The 6,514-nt window shown below is 57.3% G+C and overlaps 1 pseudogene across 1 annotated transcript; it reads right to left on the bottom strand.

Moving 5' to 3' along the window:
- Positions 1–630: 630 nt before the first annotated feature.
- Positions 631–2,852, bottom strand: LOC123410206 (annotated as a pseudogene). Its single transcript, XR_006613005.1, has 2 exons — positions 1,942–2,852; positions 631–1,811 (listed from the first exon to the last, which is right to left on the bottom strand). The product of XR_006613005.1 is annotated as a UDP-glycosyltransferase 85A7-like (transcript).
- Positions 2,853–6,514: the final 3,662 nt, after the last annotated feature.

Here is a 6,514-nt window from a genome sequence, read left to right as displayed (position 1 = left end):
CCTCTTTACTTTTGTCGGCGAAACAGAAAAACTTTCATGACACCCCATCTATTTTCTTTTTTCGAATAGAGGGAAAATAACCATCCATGCTTCTTTCTACTTTTGTCGGAGTTGATTATACTAGAGCATTTGGTTAGAAAGACAAATGATTTTTTCTTATTTTTTAAAAATAAATTAACATTTATTGAATATTTCTTGAGTTACTGTTTATCCCAAATTTATTTGAGTTTGGGTATAGAAGGACACTTTGGCATGTAGTGTCACTTTGTTTGAAGAGTTAGATTTGAGATATCCGCGCACCGTTAGAGGAGAAGAATTATCTTCCTCCAAATATGTATTCTCCTCTAAATTAGAGATCCTCTAGGGACGTCCATCCGTTAAGGAGTTAGGGGCTGTTTGGTTTTCAGCCTAAGGTTGACACGTCTAACTTAGTCATGCCATAATACTTTAGGCATGTGTTTGGTTCATTGTCATACTTATGGCTTCCCATACTTTTCTAGTTATATGGTCCACATGTCATAAACTTAATTTTTTGTCAAATCTTACCATATTTGTGGTGTTTATTTTGTTAGCCACACTTTTGTGACAGCCACACTTTATCTAAGGTTAATTGTGGTAAAGTTAGTCATGTACCAAACATGCCCTTAATCCTATGATTCGGATAGTTTCAAGTCTTCAAGAGAGCCATGCGTGTAAGAAACGATCGATGTGCCGGTCGCTGAGCTAAACCTTGACGATAACTGACAACTTCGAGATCGAGAGAAAACAACAGGATGCACCCAAAAGTCCAAGAGTACATTACGCAAACAGTGGGACATGACATGCCTAGCGGTGACGTCACCGGGCGTGCGTTGCCACGGCAAGCTTGGCGCCGTTCGGCACCTCCGGCCGCAGCTCCTCGACGAGCTTGTCGAGGTTCTCGTACGCCGAACCGCCGGGCGCCGTGGCCGCCTCAGCCCGAGCCTTCCACTCGGCGGCGCAGCGCCTCATCTCCTCGCCCTTCTCCCCTCCGCCCATGAGCTCCTCGATGTGCGCCGCGACCTGCTCCCGCCGCAGCTGCTCGTCCAGGCGCAGCCCGACGCCCCACTCCCCGCACACGTACCGGCTGTTGATGTACTGGTCCGCGAACCCCGGCGCGCAGATCATCGGCACGCCGGACAAGATGCTCTCCGTCGTGGAGTTCCACCCGCTGTGCGTCAAGAAGCCCCCCACGGCGCGGTGCCGCAGCACCTGCTCCTGCGCGCACCACTCGGCGATGAAGCGCCGGCCCTTGGTCTCCGCGAGGAAGTCGGCGGGCAGGGCGTCCATGCCGCGGTCGCCGGCGACGAGGCCGGGGCGCACGACCCAGAGGAACGGCCGGCTGCTTGCGGCGAGGCCCCACGCGAACTCCGCCAGCTGGTCCAGCGACAGCACTGCCAGGCTCCCGAAGCTGACGTACAGCACCGACCCCGCCGCCGGCTGCGCGTCCAGCCACGCCATGCACGCCGCGTCCTCCTCCCACAGGCTCAGCCCGGACGCGCCGTGGTCGACGCGGCGGTGCATGGCGGCCGCGAGCGGCCCGATGGTGTACACGCGCGGGAACTCGGCCCGGAGCGCGCTCAGGACGTCCGGCTCCAGCTCGTCGAACGTGTTGAGGATGAGGCCCTGCGCCCTGGCGCAGCTGTTGGCCTCCTCCTCCTCCACGCGCAGGCCGAATCCGTTCGGTTCCACCGTCCGGACGAAGCTGGAGATGTCGCCGAGCCGCACCGTCGGCATCCCGGCGATCCAGTCGATCGGCGTGTCCAGGTACCCGTTGGTCAGGTAGCTCTCGTCTGACAACCCAAGAAACACACACGGATTGAACATTTGCATCGATCGATCCATACACACGCGCGTGCGGCATCCACGTGCGCTCATGCAACGACCGTCAAGCTTGGAGGAGCGCGGGCGAGCGATCGTTACCTTTGAGCGGCGTGTATCCTCTCTGCATGAGCTGGCGCAGGCGGAGCGTGCAGACGAAGCCGACGGCGCTGGTGCCCCAGATGACGAACGACGGCACGCGGAGCTCCTCCGCGACGCCCAGCACGAAGCTGGCGAGGCCGCTGAGCACGACGCAGGTGACGGGCGGCGTGCCCTTCTGCTCCCCGAGCCGCCGCGCGAGGTCCACCAGCGGCGGGCCGCAGCTCCTGCGCAGCGACAGGTACAGCCTCACCGTCTTGTCGGGGCGGCGCGGTCGGCGTCGTCCAGCCCGTCGGGTACGGACTCGAACCGGAACCCGTCGCGGCCGCGGAGCCGCGCGCCGCCCGTCCGCAGCAGCCGCTCGTGGTTGTGCTCCGTGTTGACGAAGGTGACGTGCACCCCGCGCGAGTGCAGCAGCTCCGCCAGCTTCAGCGTCGGGTTGATGTGGCCCGAGCACGGGAACGGGAACATCATCGCGTGCGCCCTCTTCTCCTCCGCCATGGCCGCTCCCATCGATCGGCCCCGCTAGCTCTAGCTCTAGCTCCTGCTCACTCGATCGCACTTCTTACACACACTGCCCGGCGACGTAGTACCAGTCTACAGGTAGTACAAACGCATCCTCCAAATGAGGGCGCTGTGAAGGGCGGGCTAAATAGGGCTCCTAGCTGGTCGTCGTCGCGGCTTTCGAAGCGGATATGTGTGTGATGTTACCTTGGATTTGGTCACGACGCATATATTCACGGTCTGCTGGGCAAGATCGTGTCCTCCGGAACAAAATCTCCCCGGCTCCTGGTGGGAAGATCTCCCTCGCGCGCCACACGTGACCAGGCAAAGCTAGTCGGGCTTGCTCTCCTTTGCCTACTCTCACCCTCCTCGCTGTCCAGCTGACTGACGACGACGACCACTAGCTACACAAGCATACTCTGATCGATCGAGAGAGAAACCGATATACAAAAACAAAAGCAAAACCAATGCAGCTACATGGCGTAGATAGAGTCGTATCCAGTATCCTTTGGAGCCCTGGACACGTGATCCGCTCTGACGGCCGGCTTGGCGTTTCCTCTCTGGACGTGGAATAACAAAACGTTTTCACCCTCCGGCCCGTTCCTTTGATTTCCTCCAGCCCCCCCGAGATTCACCGGATCCGGGTAGCCCAATCGCCTCGCTGACACGGCCGCCGCGATCGAGGCGTGAGATATGTTTACGGCACCCGGAGCCGGAGCTTTACGGGGTGCAGGAAACGATGACCGCGACCATGGTTTTTTCCCCATTTGATATGACTTGATTGAAGCATTTGTCTATTCCGAGGATCGGGTCGATAGGACCGCCGGGAAAAGAGCCATGCCGGGGTCTTTTATATGGGAGCTACGGCATGGGATTGCGATCACGGCAATTGAGAAGCCCAGCAAATCTTTCGAGGATCGGATGTGTTGTTCGCTTCTGAGATTGCAGGGCGTTTTTGTTCTCCGTTGATGATGCGCGCGCGGCGCGATCAATCATGCATGCCATACCTGGTCAAACGGGCCGGGCTGGCCGGGCACGGCCCGGCCCGCCGTAATCATGTCAGGCATGACACGGCCCGTCTGGGCCCGATTAATATACGGATCGTGCCGTATCGGCCCGCGTGCCCGTGGTCCAGGGCCAAGTACGGCACATTGCCTAGTCGGACCGGCCCGCGGCACGTTTAGGCCCGCGGCACGCTAATCTCTCGTCACTCAAAAAACTCCCGCGCGGCCGCGCCTCACGAAGAAACCCTGAAGAAACTCCTGCCCCCTCCCTCCCGCCCACCAGCTGGCCGCCTCGAGCACAGCGCTCCTGCCCCGCTCCCTCGAGCCCCGCGTCGGCCCCACATCTCCCGCGCCTGCCCCCTCCCTCAAATTTCCCGAGTCCCGCGCCTGCCCCGCGTCTCCTGCCCGCCGCGCCTGACTCGCTCGCTCTCGCGCCCCCTAATCGTGTCGTGTCGGGCTGGCACGCGGGCTGGGGGTGGCGGCCCGGGCACGATTAGGCCGTGCCGGGCCGGGCCCGTCTCGTGCCTGGCCTGCGAGCAGCCATGCCGGCCCGTCAGGCACACCCGTTTGGCCACATATAATGCATGCTCCTCCTTTTTCTTTGGTCTACAGTCTAGTAGAAGCATATATGGCTGGATTGGACAAATCCGGCCCTTATACACATGCCCGGACACGCTCATGGATGTTTTCGAACGACCTCTCATATTTTATTTCATTCATCCACATATTTTATATCCGTACTTTTAAATTCATACAAAGCCACGCACGTCGATTATTCGATACAAATTGTTTGAATTCAACAGTTTTGAAAAAATAAAATGATATCATAGTTCAAACAACGGACATGTCAAAATAAAATAAATGTCCGATCAATAAGTGTTGTCGGATCACTCGCGATGGGGTTACCCGTGCTCACGTGCTCCCGAACGAGCTGCGGGGACTCACACTCTTGGAACGATGGCTGTTGCATGGTCGGAAAGCTCTCCGGAAGGGTCCAGTCGGCCATCTCATGCTCCTCCTCCTCGGTCTCGACGATGTCGGACGACACAATCCGCATCGACGCTTGCATGGATGGATGAGGGGAGCCCGACGCGTCAGGGGAGACATCTCGTCGACAATGCCCGCATGTAGCTGTGCGGCCAACTCCCTCTGTCGTTGTCGGCGATGGCGCAGCTTACGGGCAATGTTCTCCGGCTTACAAGACGAAGAGGAAGAAGAGCCGCCGACGGAAAAGGCGGACTTCATCTCCATCATGGCGGTCGGGGACGAGGTGGAAGATATCACGACGACGGATCAGGATAGGTGGTGAAGATGAAGAACAAGGGTTCCAGACGGCGAGGGGTCGGGCGCGGGAAAAGTTGACGGACGTCAAGAGGAGGAGGAAGGGTTTGGGAGATTTGGTGCAATTTGAGGTAGGGTAGCCTGTCGGGTCCAACGTGGCGGGCGTGCCTGGGCTCCCCATATTCGCCCCATATTTTGGCTGGAAATGGGGGTGCAAGTCAGCCAGGGCGTTTGAGACCGGTTCGAGAGGCCCGTATGGGTCAAATTTATGTGACCGGGCAGTGACCGTGCGGCCTGTCGGGGCGTTTGAGGAGGGTTTGACGGGTCCGGTTGTAGATGCTCTAAAATTACATCATTGTATCCTCATTTCACCCCTTGCTGCTCTCGCCCTTGCCCTCTTCCTTCTCGCTCGAGCGCGTCCTCATATCTAGAGAGGAGAGCGGCGGCCGAGGAAGGAGAAGACGTCTAGGAGGGAGGATCAGATCATGGCGTTGGCGGGCGGAATCGAGGAGTGTCTAGGTCGGCTGAGGGGGATCGACCAATGGTTCCCCAAGGCGAATCAACTCAACGACGCGGCTTTCCTGGCTCGTGAGGAGATGAGCGACGTGGAACTTCTTTGCTGCTTTTCGAAGTTCCAGTCGCAACAGGAGATGGGGGTCGTCCTGCACGCGATGCTGGAGGTGGAATCCCTAGATCCAAGCCATCAGCTCAAGTGGAAGCTCTTCAAGTCGCTTTGCAACACGCTGGATCCACTGAGGCAGGCACCGGAGCCGGAGGTGGCGGCGGTGATGGGCCTCTCTGCCTCGAAGTCGGTGGGGATGCCCATCGATATCATCGATGATGAGCGAGAGGAGATGGCAACGCCAGAAAGGAAGAAGAGGACGAAGGCGGAGGTGACAAGTATCCCGAGGCTTTCTTCGCGCTTCCCTCGACGCTCACCAAGGCTGCTAGCGCTCTTTGCCAGTAGTAGGCGTCTCTCTGAGTGGGAATCGATTCTCGTTGCGGGCCGAAGAGGATTCTGACGACAAGGGTGCGGCAATGTCGCCGATGTGAGGTAATTTTTAAGATCCTGCTAGACATTTAATCACTAATACGCCTCTTCACGTAGATGTGCCTGATGGGATTTCCTACTAAGGGTAGGGTCATGGACGTACCATCGAGGAACCACTTACGGCCCCACAGAGTCATTAAAGTTCCAAAGCTACCGATGCAACTCAGGTTTCATTCGGGCGTACGGAGTCACTCGGTAAACCCCCAGTTAGTCGGGCGCACTACAACACTCACACCAGGACCAAGCAGGGACGTCGAAAGGACTGCAATGACTAGGGACTTTACATCTCGCATGAAGTAATGTAAGACAAACATTACGTGTAACGCCCCTTGTTAAGACAACAGTTTCCAGTAACGTTTGTAGGTACTCTCATTTAATGCCCTAGTAATGGCACTCGGTCGGTCGTGGTGCACTCTACATAAGCCATACCCGAGCTCCTGGACAAGGGTTAAGGACCCCTTGTATTCACACTTCTCATAAACAACACCAAGCCTCTAGGCTCGAGACGTAGGATCTGTACCACTCCCGAGTGGGGCGTGAACTCATACATCCGAGTGTTACACTTGCGCCGTAGCTAGGCTCCGCCCACTCATTCGTATCCCCCTGTACTATTGTCAGGCTTGTTCCCTCGACAGTTGGCACCCACCATGGGGCTGCTCCTCTAGCGAATTCCGGCGCAGGTGGAGATTCAAGATTTCTGGTCATCATGATGACACTCGGCGGTGAGATATTTTTC

Source organism: Hordeum vulgare, chromosome 7H, assembly GCF_904849725.1.
Source record: "Hordeum vulgare subsp. vulgare chromosome 7H, MorexV3_pseudomolecules_assembly, whole genome shotgun sequence".
Taxonomy (NCBI): Eukaryota; Viridiplantae; Streptophyta; class Magnoliopsida; order Poales; family Poaceae; genus Hordeum; species Hordeum vulgare.
This window is presented reverse-complemented; position numbering and strand designations above follow the sequence as displayed.